Raw genomic sequence first — 16977 nt, forward strand, 5'->3', positions numbered from 1 at the left:
TTATTTCTGGTGTTCTCTACTCTCACCTTTTTTTTCTGTACTGTGACATTGGCCCGCCGATTGTTCTGTCTACATCACTGCTATTACACACAACATTTACAATGAACTTTTAAAAAATGTCCTTGGACAACTGTGGTTCCAAAGGTTAATTGTTTTTTTTTTTCAAGATGTAATAAATCAAAATAAACAAAGGCCCTCCTCCTTCCCCAGTCTGATCAGATCTGATCTTCAGACTTTTTACACTTGACTCTCTCTCTGCCAGAAAATACTTCTCTCTTTGCTTTGAATGGACAATGCTACCTCAGTTATTAGTTCTAACCTCAGACTTGCCTGAAGTTCCATCCTGGACAAAATCCTTGGGTGTATACACTCACTTAAGACTAAATACCACTTTTCAAGCTCTAATAACACTTATACTTTTATACTTATTTGTGTATTTGCTTGATTAAAACCTCTTTTTCGCTAGTAGACTGTGAGCTCCAGAAAGTCATATAGTTTCTTTTCTTGCTCACTATTTTATTTCCAGAAGCCAATGCAAGATACAACATTTAACAGACACTGGATGAATGTGTGAAGAATGAAGGAACAAATGAAATTAAAAATTTTCAGAAAGTAGGTTTCATTAGGCACAGAAACCTGGCAAAAAATTATATCCAAAATACAGAAATTTTAAAACCCACAATTTTCATATTACTGGAAAGACAGCTTTGGAACATAATTTACGGCTAAGATGAATTCATGTCTCCTGTGTGCTGATTGAGTAATTCTGGTCAATGTGTCACTAGGTGGAAACTCTAGCTTCCTTATTTCTAAAATTGGAATAAAAAAACACACTCAGTGCTGAGTAGGAGGCTATTATGCGTGTTAAATGAACAATGTATGTAAATATTTAACATCATGTCTGCTGTATAGAACTTAATAGACATAATCTATTAACATTTTCATCAATGCTCATCAAATGTCAATATGAGTTAGCTACTATGTTATATGGATAATAATGAGCGCCTGCCTTTGACTTTAATGAGGAAGCTATGATTTAATGAAAAGTTAAATAGTAATGAGATTATAAAAAATACAGTATAACCTCATTTCTTTGGGAAAAGAAAAAAAGTATCTATTAATCATGGAGAGTCAGCAAAGAATACAATGAATAAATAACACATACGGCTTCCTCTAAAAGAGTAAAACAGTATTGTTCGTGTACTGAAAAGTGCCAAAATGTTTCACATAGTAGGAAAACAAGCGTATCTTAGAGAGAAATTATGAGCAACAGAAATCGATATTGTTAAGTGGGTTGAGCCCCAGCATCATTATGCCATGTTAAGCCAAGTACAACTGTGATGAAGCACTAAGCGTGGACCAAATGCTCCTCACGTTATCACAGAAACGTGGTTAGCATAAACGTATTAGAAAAATGTCAACAGAATTTAACAAACCAATAATTAGCTGGTTCACATGAAATAGAGAGTGAAGTCCCAGTTTACTATCATTTTCATGGAACTATTCACTAAAGGTCTGGTATTAGTTTTCTATTATTGCTCAACAAGTTATCCCCCAAGTTAGAAGCTGAATACAGAAGGCATTAATTATTCACTGTTTCTGTGGGTCAGGAAATCATAAGCAGCTTTGGCTCTGGGTCTCTCATTAGGTGACCTCGAGATATTGACTGGGGTGCTGTCCTTTGAGGGTCTGACTGTGACTGGAGGGCCTGCTTCCTACATAGCTCACTCTACACAGCTCACCCTTGTGGATGCTGACAGGATGCCTCAGTTCTTTGCAATGTGTCCTTCTTCGTGGTCTACTGAAGGGTCCTCACACCAGCTGGCTTCCCCAGAACAAGTGATACAAGAGAGAAAAGTGTACACCACAATGTCTTCTATAACCTCACCTTGGAAACCACACACTGCTATTTCCTCAATGCCCTAGCAGTTCCATAAGTCAGTCCTAGGTAATATGGGAGGAGAACAGAGAATGGTGTCAGTATTCTGAAGCAGTAATCAATGGGAGTCACCACAGTCTTCGATCATTTAGCAGTTATAGTTATAATAAAATGCAATTAGTGATATAATTTTGGAGATTCTGAATTGCATTCTACTAAAATTACCTTATGAAATGAGATTCTACGGGTTATTTTAACATTAACAGCAGGATAAATGATGTGTTTATTTGTACTTATATTTGGTAGTCTTAATTTATCAATATTCCATTCCATTCTCCACAGTCCACTGAGAATTATCTTCAAAGTTATAAAATAAACATTTTCACTTCCTTTTTATGAAAAGAAAATGCACTCAACAGCTTGCCATTCTCAGATGAACTAATTATGTATTATCAACTACCATCCATATAACTGAACTTGATAATATAAGGTAGTGAAGGGGATTCATGCTTTGTATTCCATACAATTCAACGTGTTCACATACTGGACTATTGAAAGATGTCTGTGGAGAGTTACAGCATGTGACCCTTCCTAACTCACTCAGGCCAATTACCAGTTGAATCTAAGGGTAGATTAACATCTTCCACTAAGAACACATTTTATTCTAATTGGTTTAGAAATAAATGTGCTGCAAGTACAGGATAAGAATAATAGTGAATGAGATTGCCAGCTTCCAACCAGCCTAGCTAGCTAGATTCTTGGTATTTTTTGTTTGTTTCCTTCTTTTCCCTCATTATTTCAGAAAGCTAAAATTCAAATTGATTTCATTTCTTCCTAAGAAACAGCCTGAATGTGACGACAGCAAACACTTAAAATTTCGGTTGGTCAAGAAGCCTCAAAAAATCTCACCTAAACGATCATCATCATGTGTACCAGGGTATTCATCCCCATGTTGATCTGAAGTAGTGCAGCTTTGAATACAACTGCTTGAATTACAGGTCTTCCATTTCTAGGGAAAAAAATGTGGCTTGCATGTATTCTTATTGACTTTCTCTATGCAATTTTCTTCAGAGGCATTTCATCAATACAGAACCTTTGCCGAGTAACAGTATATATCTCAGAGTTAGGCATCTCTTTAGGATCCATAAATATTAGAGTGCATGCTTCTGGGTGCAGGCGTATTTGTTAAATGGTCAAGTTTCTTTGATCTAGAGGTCTGCTCTAATGCTCTGATGCCACAAGATGTGAAGCATCTGTTACTATTCATCAGTGGCTAAGAGGAATTATGGCTTTCCATTAATCAACTGGAAGAGAGGTCTATTTATTCACTTAGGTGGCAGGTCCTCTGTGATTACAAGAAGCACATGAAGAGAGGGAACACAGTTTCAAGAGAGCAAAGCACAAAGGCAAGTAAATGACTGACAAATAAGTAAGAGGGAAAGCATGTAGCATTACATCCCAGGAGGCCTCCCAGATTTTTGCTTTTGTAATAACTTCCTTACATAAGGAAATATTCTTATAAGACAGTGATATATTAACTCTATCACTTTCAACTTTCATTTTTAAAGAGCTGCTACATATGTAATTCCTTAAAGTGTTTTCAACATTTAAAAAATAACTTTTTCGTTAAAAAAAGAGGAAGCCTGAAAGCCTTGGCTTTCCACTTAACATAACTACAGATTAATTTCTAGCTACTTCCTTTTTTATTTAAGAGTGTAAGAAATTTGTTGAGAGGATACACACATGCATGCACATTTATTTGGTGGCTAAAAGTTAAGACATTTTAAATATTAAAAAACAACAAGCTAATAATAAAATAGAGAAATCATAATATTATTTATTACTTTTTAAAAACAATCTCTACAAGTGGGATTTTTTTTCAGCTACACACAGCTGGTTAAACATTCAGAAATCAATTAAGGTAATCCATCAAATGAAATGGGTAAAGAAGAAAAAACATCATATGGTCGTATGAATAGATGCAAAAAACATCATTTGAAAAAATTCAAATTCCATTCATGATAAACAATCTCAGAAAACTAGGAAAAGGGAGAACTTCCCCAACTTGATAAAGAACAACTAAAAAATCTATAACTAACATCAAACTTAATGGTGAAAAACTAGAAGAAGGAATAAGTAAAACTGCCTTTTTCACAGACTATATGATTTTCTATTTAGAAAATCCCAAATAATAGAAAACAAAAAACACACAAAATCCTCCTGGAACTAATAAGTAATTATTTCAGTGTTGCAGGTTATAAAGATAATATACAAGAGCTAATAGCCCTGTATAAAGACAAGCAATGAACAGTAGGATTTAAAATTTAAAAAACACAACATCGTTTACATTAGTAGAAATGATGGAAAGGAAGGAAGGAAGGAAGGAAGGAAGGAAGGAAGGAAGGAAGGAAGGAAGGAAGGAAGGAAGGAAGAAAGAAAAAAAGAAAGAAAGAAAGAAAGAAAGAAAGAAAGAAAGAAAGAAAGAAAGAAAGAAAGAAAGAAAGAAAGAGAAAGAGGGAGGGAGAAAGAAGGAAGGAAGGAAAGAAAGAGAGAGAGAAAGGGGGAGGGAGGGAGGGAGGAAGAAAGACCTAGGTATAAATTTAATAAATTATGTGCAAGGTCTATAAGAGGAAAATGGAAAACTCTGATGAAAAAAATCAAAGATGATCTAAATAAGTGCACAGCTATTACAGGTTCGTGCATGGAAAGATTCAATATTAAGATGCCAGTTATTCCATACCTGATCTATAGATCTGATGCAATCTCAATTAAAATTCCAGTAGGTTATCTTGTGAATTATCAACTGATTCTACAATATAGAGAAAATAAAAAAGATCCCAAATGGCCACCAAAATGCTAAAGAGAAAAAAGCAGAGATTGGACACTACCTATCTTCAAGATTTAATAATAGGCTACAATAATTAAGACAGTGTGGAATTGGTGAGAATGAACATACAGATAAATGAAAGATAATAAAGAAGCCAGAAACAGATCCACACACATATAGTCAATTGCTTTTTGATAGATGAGTAAAAGAAATTTTATAATGAAAGAATCATCTTTTCAACAAATGGTACTGGAACACCTAGACATCCAAATGTAAAACAGTGACTTTAGATACAGACCTTACAGCTTTCATGAAAATGAACTCAAAATGGATCATAGACATAAATGTAAAATGCAAAACTGTAGAATTTCTAGAAGATAACATAGAAGCAAATCTCAGTGAGCTTGCTTTTGGTGATAATTTTTTAGAGAGACAAAACCTAAAAAGCTCAGTCTATGAAAGAAAAAATTGATACTTCGGACTTCATTAAAATTTAAAAAAAACTGCTCTTCAGGACACTGTTAAGAGAATGAAAAGGGAAGTCACAGACAGGGAGAAAATCTTTGCAAAACACATATTTGATAAATACTGTTATTCAAAATATGCAAGTAACTCTTAAAACTGAACAATAAGAAAAACATTAAAATGGGCAAAGTTCAGAACAAACATTTCAGCAAAGAAGATATACAGATGGCAATAAGCATGCGAAAAAATGTTTACCATCGTATATTATTAGGGATTTTCAAATTGAAACAACATTGAGATACTACTATAAACCTATTAGAATGGCTGAAATCTAAAACAATGACCCTAAATCTTGGTGAGGATGTGGAACAAAGGTACTCTCATTCACTGCAGATGGGAAGGCAGGATGGTCCAGCTACTTTGGAAAATAGTTTGACAGTTTCATAGAAAGCTAAACATAAGTTTACTCTACAATCCAGAAATAATACTCCTTGATATTTGCTCAAGTGAGGTGACAATTTATGTCCACACATGAACCTGCACCTAAATATTTATAGGAGCTTTATCCACAATACACACACACAGCTTCTGAAAAAAGATAAATGTCTCTTCCATCTGGAAGAGCATAACCAAAACAACAGATAAAGAACTTAAAATATAAACAATGATATATTGAGCATTTATTTGTATTTTTTGTTGTAAGAGGTATAAAGCAAGAAGAACCAACTCTCTCCATTGCTGACTTCACAAAAATTAGAAGTAACCAAGATGTCCTTAAATAAGGGGATAAACGCACTGTGGTACATGCATACAATGGAATATGTTTGGGGGGATTTCCCCCTACTTCTCTTGGTTCTTTTGGCTGCTCTAATAATTAAATGGGCACAAGGCAAGTTAACAGGAGAAAACAAACAAACAAATTTAATTTTGTACATACGGAGAGCCCATAGACATGGAACCTAAGATGTGATAAAAGCAGTCTGTTTATATACCTTTTAGACAAAGAAACAATAAATTGGTGAATATCTGACAAGACAAAGAAACTTAGGCTTGGGTAACAATTAGTGAAGAAACTAAACAGTTTATTTCTACAGTCTTTTAGGCCTTGAATTCCTTCTCTTTGGCCATAAGGAGGTCTCTCTTCCTCCTGGCACAGGGAGGGTACTTTTCACATGTGAGATTTATTTCCTGCTTTCAGGGGCACAGAGAGGAGGGTCAGAGTGTCCTACTTGCATAAGCCATTTCCCAAGTAATTTTAACTTAAGATAATCAATATGCTACTTTGACAAATTTGGGGGTGGCCTGCTCTGAGTCCCATCAAATGTTATTCAGCAATAAAGAGAAATGAATTATCAAGTCACAAAAAGACATGAAGGAACTTCAAGTGCATATTGCTAAGTGAAAGAAGGCAGTCTGAAAAGGCTACATACAGAGTGATTCCAACTATATGACATTCTAGAAAAGGCAAGACTATAAAGACAGTAAAAAAACAGTGATCACCAGTGGTTCAGATGAAGGGGAAGGGATGAGTCGGTGGAGAACAGGACATTTTTTAGAACAGTATTATACTGTAATGGTAGATGCATGGTGTAATGAATTGGCCAAACCAAAACATTACAACATCAAGAGTAAATCCTAATATCAACTCTGAACTTTAATTAAAGTCATGCATTAATATTGGCTCATCAATTCCCATAAATGTACCACACTAATGCAAGATGTAAATAATAGTGGAAATGATGTGGAGAAAGAGAAGCAAGGATATGAGAATGCTCTGTTCTTTCTGCCCAATTTTTCTGTAAACTTGAAACTGCTCAAACAAATAGTCTAATAAATAGTCTATTAATAGTCTATTAAAAACACATTTTTATTACTCTCACTATTAAAACCATATAATTATATTTGTAGGATATTATTATAAAAATAAAATAGAAGATATCTATTTTTCCTTAGAAATGTAAGACATTCTGAGACATTCTGAGCTAATTATTTACACATCAACTTCCAGAGGTAAGGTTTTGGGCTTCATCAGAGATTTTTTTTTAAATCCAATTTGATTTTAAACTATTGCCTTGGATTCTATTTTTATTGACATTATATTTATCATTTTAACTCTTTATAAAAGTATAAAAACCCTAAACCACACTGCAATAGACACATATAACGCCTGAAAAAAGATGTGTCATTTTCATCTGAAAGAGCACAATCAAAATTTATATATACAGCCTAAAAGATAAACGATAATTTATTGAGTGTATATTCACATTTTTCATTGCAAGGTATAAAGAGGTACAAAATAGGAGGAGCCCACTATTTCCATTAGTAAATAATTTAATTGGTTAGACTTAAAGCAGGACATTCTGAAAATCATATTTATATTACATAAATATATTAAAATATATAGTTTATGTTCAATAACATTATGGTTTATGTTCAATAATGTTGTTGAACATTATTATTGAATATCTTCAGTGATGTTATTGAACATAAACAATAACATTATTCATCCATTCACTCCTAATAGCCAACCCCAGTGCTTGACATACAAGAGGAAATTTCTAAATATTGATTAATAGATGTATGTTTCAGTCCGTTCTAACAAATGTCTCATGATCCGCTGAGGTTACACTCATTCCACTCTTCACTCAGGATCATGAAGTTGCTAATTCATTTTGAAACTTCATATTTCAGGGTCATTTCTGGATAAACATTTCTTTCTGCATTTCCTGATTCAAATTTTTCAAATCCTTCACAATGAAGAGAGTGTGGAGGGGGTAATTATATCTCCCATAGAAAATATTTTTTAAATTAATTTTTATTGGAGTATAGTCACTTTACAATGTTGTGTTAGTTTCTGCTGTACAGCAAAGTGAATCAGTTATAGATATACATATATCCCCTCTTTTTAAGATTTCCTTCTCATTTAGGTCACCACAGAGCACTGAGTAGAGTTCCCTGTGCTATACAATAGGTTCTCATTAGATATCTATTTTATACATAGTAGTGTATATATGTCAATCCCAATCTCCCAGTTCATCCCACACCCCCATCCCCTTGGTATCTATATGTTTGTTCTCTACATCTGTGTCTCTATTTCTGCTTTGCAAATATGTTCATCTGTACCACTTTTCTAGGTTCCACATATAAGCAATATTATACAATATTTGTTTTTCTCTTTCTGACTTACTTCACTCTGTATGACAATCTCTAGGTCTATCCATGTCTCTGCAAATGGCATTATTTCATTCCTTTTATGGCTGAGTAATATTCCATTGTATATATGTACCACAACTTCTTTATCCATTCCTCTGTTAATGGATATTTAGGTTGCTTCCATGTCCTGGCTATTGTAAATATTGCTGCAATTAACATTGGGGTGCATGTACCTTTTTCAAATTATGGTTTTCTCCAGGTATATGCCCAGGAGTGGGATTGCTGGGTCACACGGTAGTTCTATTTTTAGTTTTTTGAGAACCCTCCATACTGTTCTCTATAGTGGCTGTACCAGTTTACATTCCCACCAATGGTGTAGGAGGGTAGCTTTTTCTCCACATCCTCTCCAGCATTTATTGTTTGTAGATATTTTGATGAGGGCCATTCTTTCTGGTGCGAGGTGATACCTCATTGTACTTTTGATTTGCATTCCTCTAATAATTAGTGATGTTGAGCATCTTTTCATGTGTTTGTTGGCCATCTGTATGTCTTCACTGGAGAAATGTCTATTTAGGTCTTCCACCCATTTTTTTCATTGGGTTGTTTGTTTTTTTGATATTGAGCTGTGTGAGCTGTTTGTATATTTTGGAGATTAATCCCTTGTCAGTTGCTTCATTTGTAAATATTTTCTCCCATTCTGAGGGCTGTCTTTTCATTTTGTTTATGGTTTCCTTTGCTGTGCAAAAGCTTTTAAGTTTCATTAGGTCCCATTTGTTTATTTTTGTTTTTATTTTCATTACTCTAGGAGGTGGGTCAAAAAAGATCTTGCTGCGATTAACGTCAAAGTGTGTTCTGCCTATGTTTTCCTCTAAGAGTTTTATAGTGTCCGGCCTTACATTTTGGTCTTTAATCCATTTTGAGTTTATTTTTGTGTATGGTGTTAGAGAGTGTTCTAATGAAAGAAATCAAAGATGACACAAACATATGGAGAGACATACCATGTTCTTGGATTGGAAGAATCAATATTGTGAAAATGACTGTACTGCCCAAAGCAATCTACAGATTCAATGCAATCCCTATCAAATTACCAATGGCATTTTCCACAGAATTAGAACAAAAAATTTTTACAATTTGTATAGAAACAAAAAAGACCCCAAATAGCCAAAACTATCTTGAGGAAGAAAAACGGAGCTGGAGGAATCAGGCTCCATGACTTCGGATATACTACAAAGCTACAGTAATCAAGACAGTATGGTACTGGCACAAAAACAGAAATATAGATCAATGGAACAGGATAGAAAGCCCAGAGATAAACCCACGCACCTATGGTCACCTAATCTATGACAAAGGAGGCAAGAATATACAATGGAGAAAAGACAGTCTCTTCAATAAGTGGTTCTGGGAAAACTAGAGAGCCACATATAAAAGAATGAAATTAGAACACTCCTTAACACCAAACACAAAAATAGACAATACTGTTTTTTAATAACAACCCCTACTCCCTACAAATTGAGGTCCTGAATAATAATTACAAAGCAGGCTTGATTTCATGATTTATCCTCTTTTTTTCATGTTTGCTTCATTGCCAATATACTTTTAGTTAGAAGGAAATTGTGATGTACAGAGCCATGGAAACATTAAAGTTCTTTAAGACTTCCTATGTAACCTTGGAAAAAGTATTCTAGTTCTAAGAATACAGCCATTTTTATGGACTATAGATATGTTTATCACTTAAAATTTACCAATTATCAAAGTGTAGTCATGTTAATTACAGGGAAATATTGTGGGAATTTATTAAATTATTAAAATATTTTAATGCTATATGAAAACATTTGACTTTCTTTTGAGATCTATTAGTTTTATAGAACAGAAAAAAGAAAATAAAATATTAAATAAGTAGAATATTACCCAATTCTGGGTTAATAACATCATTGGGAGTGTATGTTGACAGAAGAACATCTGTTTGTTCTTACTGTAATATATAGAATTCACTGAGTTAATGTATTTAATTCTATCATCCTTAAGAGGAAGATAAGCAAGCACCTGTGAAGTACAGTACAAAGATAAAAGAATATCTGGAGAAAGAGTTAGAGCAAGAACCAAATTGCAAATCAACTTCAAAAAAATCACGTTTGTTTAGATGATAAGACATACAAACTTTAAAGTAATAAACACAATGCAATCTTCAGAATATCACCTGGAAATAACAAAGACACAGACAAAATGGGAGAAGTTAAACATTATGAAAAGAAAAAAGAAAGTCATGTTTATAGGACCCAAACTTATAAATACCACATCAAAGATATGAATGTCAATTTGGAAAAATAAAACAGAAATCAAGGAAAAATAAATGTTTCAAAAGGTTCCATTGTTTATTAACGGATTTATTTGACTAAACATCTAAAAGAACAAATACTTATGGTTAATCTGAAATCAGTATCTACATAACACTAAAAGCAGCCACCTTCCCATTGCCCAGGAACAAAATCTGCACTGGACTTGATCAGGAAAACCTCTGTGTTCCACAGAAGGGTTCAGGTTAAACAGTCAGTCACAGCTGTGGATGGATTCAGAGGAAGACTTAAAGCACAAAGCCAGCAGATTAACAGTGTAAATATTTCAAAATAGGATGGAAACCTTACTCTGCTCTCCTTTTAGGATTTTTATCACTTGCAGGAGAATGAAAGGAAAAGTAGAGAATTCAGATGACATGGGATCATATTTTAGCAATGATAATAGCCTAGCAAGAGTCTGGTGAGAGGCACTGGGAGATCAAGCACACAGCATAATATTGCAAATATTAAAAGAGAAGACTATGACATTACTTGTAGCATGAATACAATATTTTTTTTTGTATTATGAACAGTGTAAGACATGTCAAAAGAAGTGAACTTGTAGTAGAGTCCCCTGTTGCTTTTTTATACTTTGTCCTCTTTCAACCTCTCTTCTAACCCAAACTTCTGGAAATACTCACTTTCCTCTTTCTTTTGCTCCAAAATTGTCTTCATTGTCTTAATTTTCAATGGCATTCCCATAAGAATCAAAATTTTTAAAAAACACTTTTAACTTTTGAGTCTATATAGTGTCAAGATGTTAAAATACATTAATCACTAACAAGCATTAATTCCTCTTTTAAATGGTACAATTGAAGCTCACAAAAGTTAAGATGTAACTTAATTAGGAGTAACAGCCCAGAAATTAAAAGACAAGTGTTCAAATTCAAGCCTGCCTTGGTCATGCTTCTAAATGATCCCTTTTTCTTCTCTCACTCTATCAATGCTTGCATCATCTTTTTCTTCTTCTATAGCCCTGATAGATAAATAATATATTAATGTAATTCACTCCTATATATTAACTTATAATATTTGATACATAAAATTCTACCCTTTTATTGGAGAACAACATGAATTAAAAGGAATATTTGAGGAAACAGGAGTACTCTGAATAAAATACAAACAAAAAGGCACGTAATAGGCTGAATGTGGTGAAACTGAATATTTTTTTCTTACAATCATGACGTCAAACAGGCTAAGCTCCTTGTTTGAGAAATCGTCCACATATGCTAAGGCTCTTTAAATAGCTCTTGGTGAAGAACAGTCTTGAGACACTGGGGCCATTCTCTTTTTGAAATCATAGTAAATAAGAATGGAATCCAAATTGAGTCATGCCCTCTAGAATCTTTGATACAAATATCTAAGAGTTCTCAATACACAGTTCAGTAGTTATTATTTATTGAATTTGCTGAATGAATGTTTTTAATTACTATCCAGACTTCCCTTTACTTATTTCAGGGATATACCTCTATCAAAATTCTAAATCCGCATCTGACCTTATCCAAACCCTATACATATTGCAAGAATTGTATTACCATTATATATACTACGCATGTTCTAAAGGATTATTAGTTCTAATTTCTAATTTCTGTCTTGCTTCTGAGTCTATGATAGAAACGTTCCTCAACCACTTCATTCCTTAAATTTTAATTTGTAAAATAAAGCACATATGACCCAGGATCAAATTAAGAACTTTCATTTTCCTTCTACCTCAGGTCCACTGAATACAATACTTGTGAAATGAAGACAGTGCCTTTTATTATGTTAACATAATAGTCTTTGGAAGCTGAGCATGTTGGTCAAAGTCTGTATAACATCTCAAATTACTTAAGATTTACTTAGTACAGTTTTCCTTTTTGTAACATTCCATTATTATGAGTTCTTATTATGAGATAGAAGAGGTGAATTATAAGCTACAGAATAGCAAACAAACAAAATAGGAATAAGAAAAAGATAAAAGATTTACAAAATAAAAGTCAAACAAGCCTCACCTGTTTTACTGTGGGTTTTATTAGCAGAGGGCACTCAAAATATGTCTTAATCTCTAACCATGTTTTCAATCTTAGATTTCAAAATAAAACCTTCTGCAAAGGAGCTTTTAAAAAAGGTTTGTAATAGCTCTTTTCTTATTAAGGAAAACAAATACAGTGCCAAATCAAATTTTAATGTCTTTTTCTGGCTATGTTCACATCAGCAAATGTCTAATCACTAAATGTTAAATTATTGCATAAATAGGTTTCATAAAATAATCACTAACTTATGACAAGTGTCAATAAGACTTAATGCAAGCCTTGCTGATAAAGTTCAATGTAAATTGTGAAGTGGTATAAAATCAAGTCTGCCTCTGTTAATAATGAATCACTGAAGTAACAGACTTTCTTCCCTACCAGCAGGATATATAATCAAGAGATAGAAAACTATCTTGATTAACATCTAATAATTAAGTTCAGACATTAAAAGAAATAAAACATGTTACTCACTGATTTTAATGATCATAAAATAGATGTGGCAGAGAAGTATACCAAAATAGTGATGATTATGTTATTATTAAAATTTTCAAGGAAATTATTTAAAAACTTAAAAAACTAGTCTCCCATTATGAAAACACTTAATAACACTATATAGAATGAGTAACTCAAGTTTTCCAAAAGATACCATGCGCATACTTCGTGAAAACACTAAAAAAGAGTCTCTATAGTCAAATCATCCTAATGTCTAACAAGGAAATAACATCATATTATTCCATTTTTCTGAAGATAAAGTTCCAGAAAATCAAGTTGACTTCTAGTTATCCTGAAAATTGATATTACTGATGGAGATTCGATCTTCACTACACAAAATCAATCTACTCTATAAATTCTATCCTCACTTTACTTCTATAACTTTGAATTCTTCAAACAAATAAATCTCAAATTTTTCAAATAAATTTCAGCATTTTCTCTCCTGTGATTTCTATGCTGTGTGAGAACAATTCTCCCAGATTTGCTTAGTATTAACATTGTTAAATTAATTAGACAAAGAAGCCATTAAACTGAGGAACCTCTAATGCCATGACAGCCTACATAAGGAAACCAAAATGTAAGCCTGTAAATGCCTCAAGGTTAAGAAACTGAAACCTAATGATAACCAGTCACAAACAGCCAACGAGGCTTAAGCTATAGCTACTCAATAATTTTCTTAATTTGCCTTCTGCTTTTCTCTATAAAAGTCTCTCCCAGAGCTCCTGTCTGTGTAGTGTCCCTAAATACTTCCAGTTTGGGGCTGCCTGATTTGAACTGATATTTGCTCAAATCAACTCTTGAAAATTTTTAATATGCCTTAGCTTGCCTTTTTTTTCATTTATTTTTTTATTGAGGAAACATTGGTTTAAAATGCCATAGTTTATCTTTTAACAATTCATTCTGTAGGAAGTATTGGAGTAGACACTTGATTTACAGACCAGCATGTGTTTTGAATTTTGAATCACGGTGGTTGAAAAGTCATAAGGCATTAAGAAAAACTAGTGAAATTTCTTCAATGCCTCTCAATGTAGTGACCAAAACAATATTTGATACCAAATGCAGTTCCTCCAACCCTCTGCAAGGAGTGACGGACCAATAATCTAAAAGTCTATGCTCTCAAGTAGGTACTGCTAACTGGGTCACTGGGGAACAGATGCCAGGAAGTAGGAATTAAGAAAAAGGGAGAAATCAAGGATGGGAAGCTGTTTTACAGAGAAAAATGGGATGATATTTTAGATTACTTAAGTTACAAAGAATTGAGCCTAGAGACTTTTCACCATATTTGTCATTCTTCCACAAATATTTGTTAAGCTCCTATTAAGAACAAAGCACATTTCTATATTAATGAAAGGTAACATTTTAAAAAACGGAAAAAAAATTCTTGTGTGCCAAGCAAAAAGGTAATCCATTCTTGGTGTTACTAAACCCTTTTTTAACCAAGGGACCATTAACTTATGATAGAGTTTATATCTTTCCCTGATGTATGAATTAAGAGTCAAGAGTCATGTTATAAATTGGCTATTTTAGGATACCTTGGAATGTTGTGAATTCAAATATATTAATGATTTAGAAGCAAAATTGTTGACAAGTTTTATTTAAGGAAATCACATTTTTATTCTTAAAAATTATCAAAGAATTTATTGTTCTTCATGGAGAGTCTCTTGAGAGTAAAGCAAGGGCATTGATAGGCATAAATATGGAAAAGCCCAAAATATTTTTTTTAATCCATAAACCCATAGCAAGGCTTCATGTTTTTTATATATCTATCTCTTTCTCTCTCTTTCTCATGTCTCTGTCTTTACCTTTGTCTATCTGTCTAAATTAAAATTTAAATACTCAATCCTTGTAAAAAAGCATGCTGGAAGATATTAATGGGATATGAAGATTATGCTCTCTGAATTTTTCTCTTTGTCAGTGTTTTTTAAAGGGCTTAGTAATCTAATTCATTCATATTACACTCTGTGTCTTAGTTGTATATTTTGCATAATTGCAAGGAAGAAGAGGGTGAAAATATGTTTACTTTTGACAAATCAACCTTATATTTTGAAAAAAAAACATATATTGAAAATATTGTTTTATATTTTCTTAAACAATAAATCAGACCCTTAACAAAAAATACTTTTATTAATATTTTCTTCAAATATTTGTATACTGGTAATCAATATACAGTGTTTTACTATTGCAAGGCTACTGATTATCACTGGTAGCAAACCACATTTCTACTAGTTTATTCATTCATAAAATTTACTTATCATATGTTAAACAAACTGGAGGTTGTAGTTTCTATGAAAAAAAATGCAGTAACAAAATCATTAATATAGTTTTCCAAAGCCCTATATTTTCCAGTATCCCTTAAATGTTTCTCTTTTGTTGATGTTGTGGATGCTATTTTCCACAAGAGATTTTATACTTCAATCTTGGGGAGGAGGGAGTATTTATGCAACCATTAAAAGCAAAATGCAATCTTGTGTTTAATGTCTTGAACTTCAAAACTTCAGTTGCATTTAATTAGAGTTAATTCTACTGTTTTTGATATTGCTCTGTTTTACTAATCCACTAAAATGCATAATTAAACTATTACTTATGTTCAACTATTAAATGTGGATATGTACCTCTCTGTATGTAGTTACCAAATATATATAAATCTTTGTTCACAGCCAATTGATAACATCCTAAAATACAAAAAGTCCAATTCTGTGAGGCTTTATTTTTACTCAATACTCATCTAACTTTGGTTCCATAAACAAGATATATTTAAGAAAAAGAGTATAATCCATAATAAAAGTAATTTTATGTCAGTAAATCCTCCCTGATACACTTCTGAGAAATCAAGCCAGTGAACTATTCTAATGACTAGGCAATAAATTCTTTGCAATTTTGTTTTAAATGTGAAGGAAAGCTTAATTGAGGTCTCAGCTGATAGATTACTATAAATATTTTTGTTATGGGTAATGTTAAAGTACGATTTCTAAAATGTAAATTCTTAACCATCAGACAAACATAAAATGAACTTGTATCAAGAATTTATTTAACTCAGTAAAGAGGAAACTGGTTAAGATGCTATGACCAACTCCAAGAGGAACTAAGAAGCTAGTATATTTATAGGCCATTTAACAAAAAACAAGTTAGGATAATAATTCCAGGTTAGATATAAAACTGATAAATTCCCTGTAGGGTCATTAACTTTGGGTTATCTGTACCATTGGGCAGAAATTATTTACATTACTAGTAAATCAAATTAATGAAGTAACTTCACTCAATCTGAATCCTTTAATAAACAGTAAACTGTGAGAGAAACTCAGTACCTTACCCTGATAATCCTTCTGAAGATTTTGCCCCCATAAGGCACTGAAAAGGTGTGCCTCCAACTTTCCTGCTTTATGTCCAAGCTTGGGATAATTTTTCCAACTGATTACTTAATAATTGGCGTATAACCCAGAATGCGTGCAGAGAACTGAGTGACTTTGCAAATTCTTATTAATACAATAATATTTCACACTGCTTAAATCTTAAAAAAATAAATAAAAATAGAAATCTTTTTTTGAAGCTAACGGAATTAAATCATCCACTGAATGACTGAGACTCACAAACTCCATCTATTTTACCTTGAGATACATTTCCAATGAACTGATTATGGGAAATTAGTCAGTGAAACTTTCTTTTTAATCTGCATACAGATATTTTTCAGGTGTGTATAACATGGTCATAAATATAAGACTAGCATATTAAAATAATACTATATTAGGATAGCAATCTCTGGGAAAAATAGAATGGAAATGTGAGTTAAAATATAAGATGCAAGTATATATATATATTTTT

At 32.7% G+C, this 16977-nt stretch overlaps 1 protein-coding gene across 2 annotated transcripts in view; it reads left to right on the top strand.

Moving 5' to 3' along the window:
* Positions 1-16977, top strand: part of SLITRK6 (SLIT and NTRK like family member 6) — an 881594-nt gene that overhangs the window by 27366 nt on the left and 837251 nt on the right. The window lies entirely within an intron of this gene.

Source organism: Balaenoptera physalus (assembly GCF_965194825.1).
Source record: "Balaenoptera physalus genome assembly, chromosome: 18".
Classification (NCBI taxonomy): Eukaryota; Metazoa; Chordata; class Mammalia; order Artiodactyla; family Balaenopteridae; genus Balaenoptera; species Balaenoptera physalus.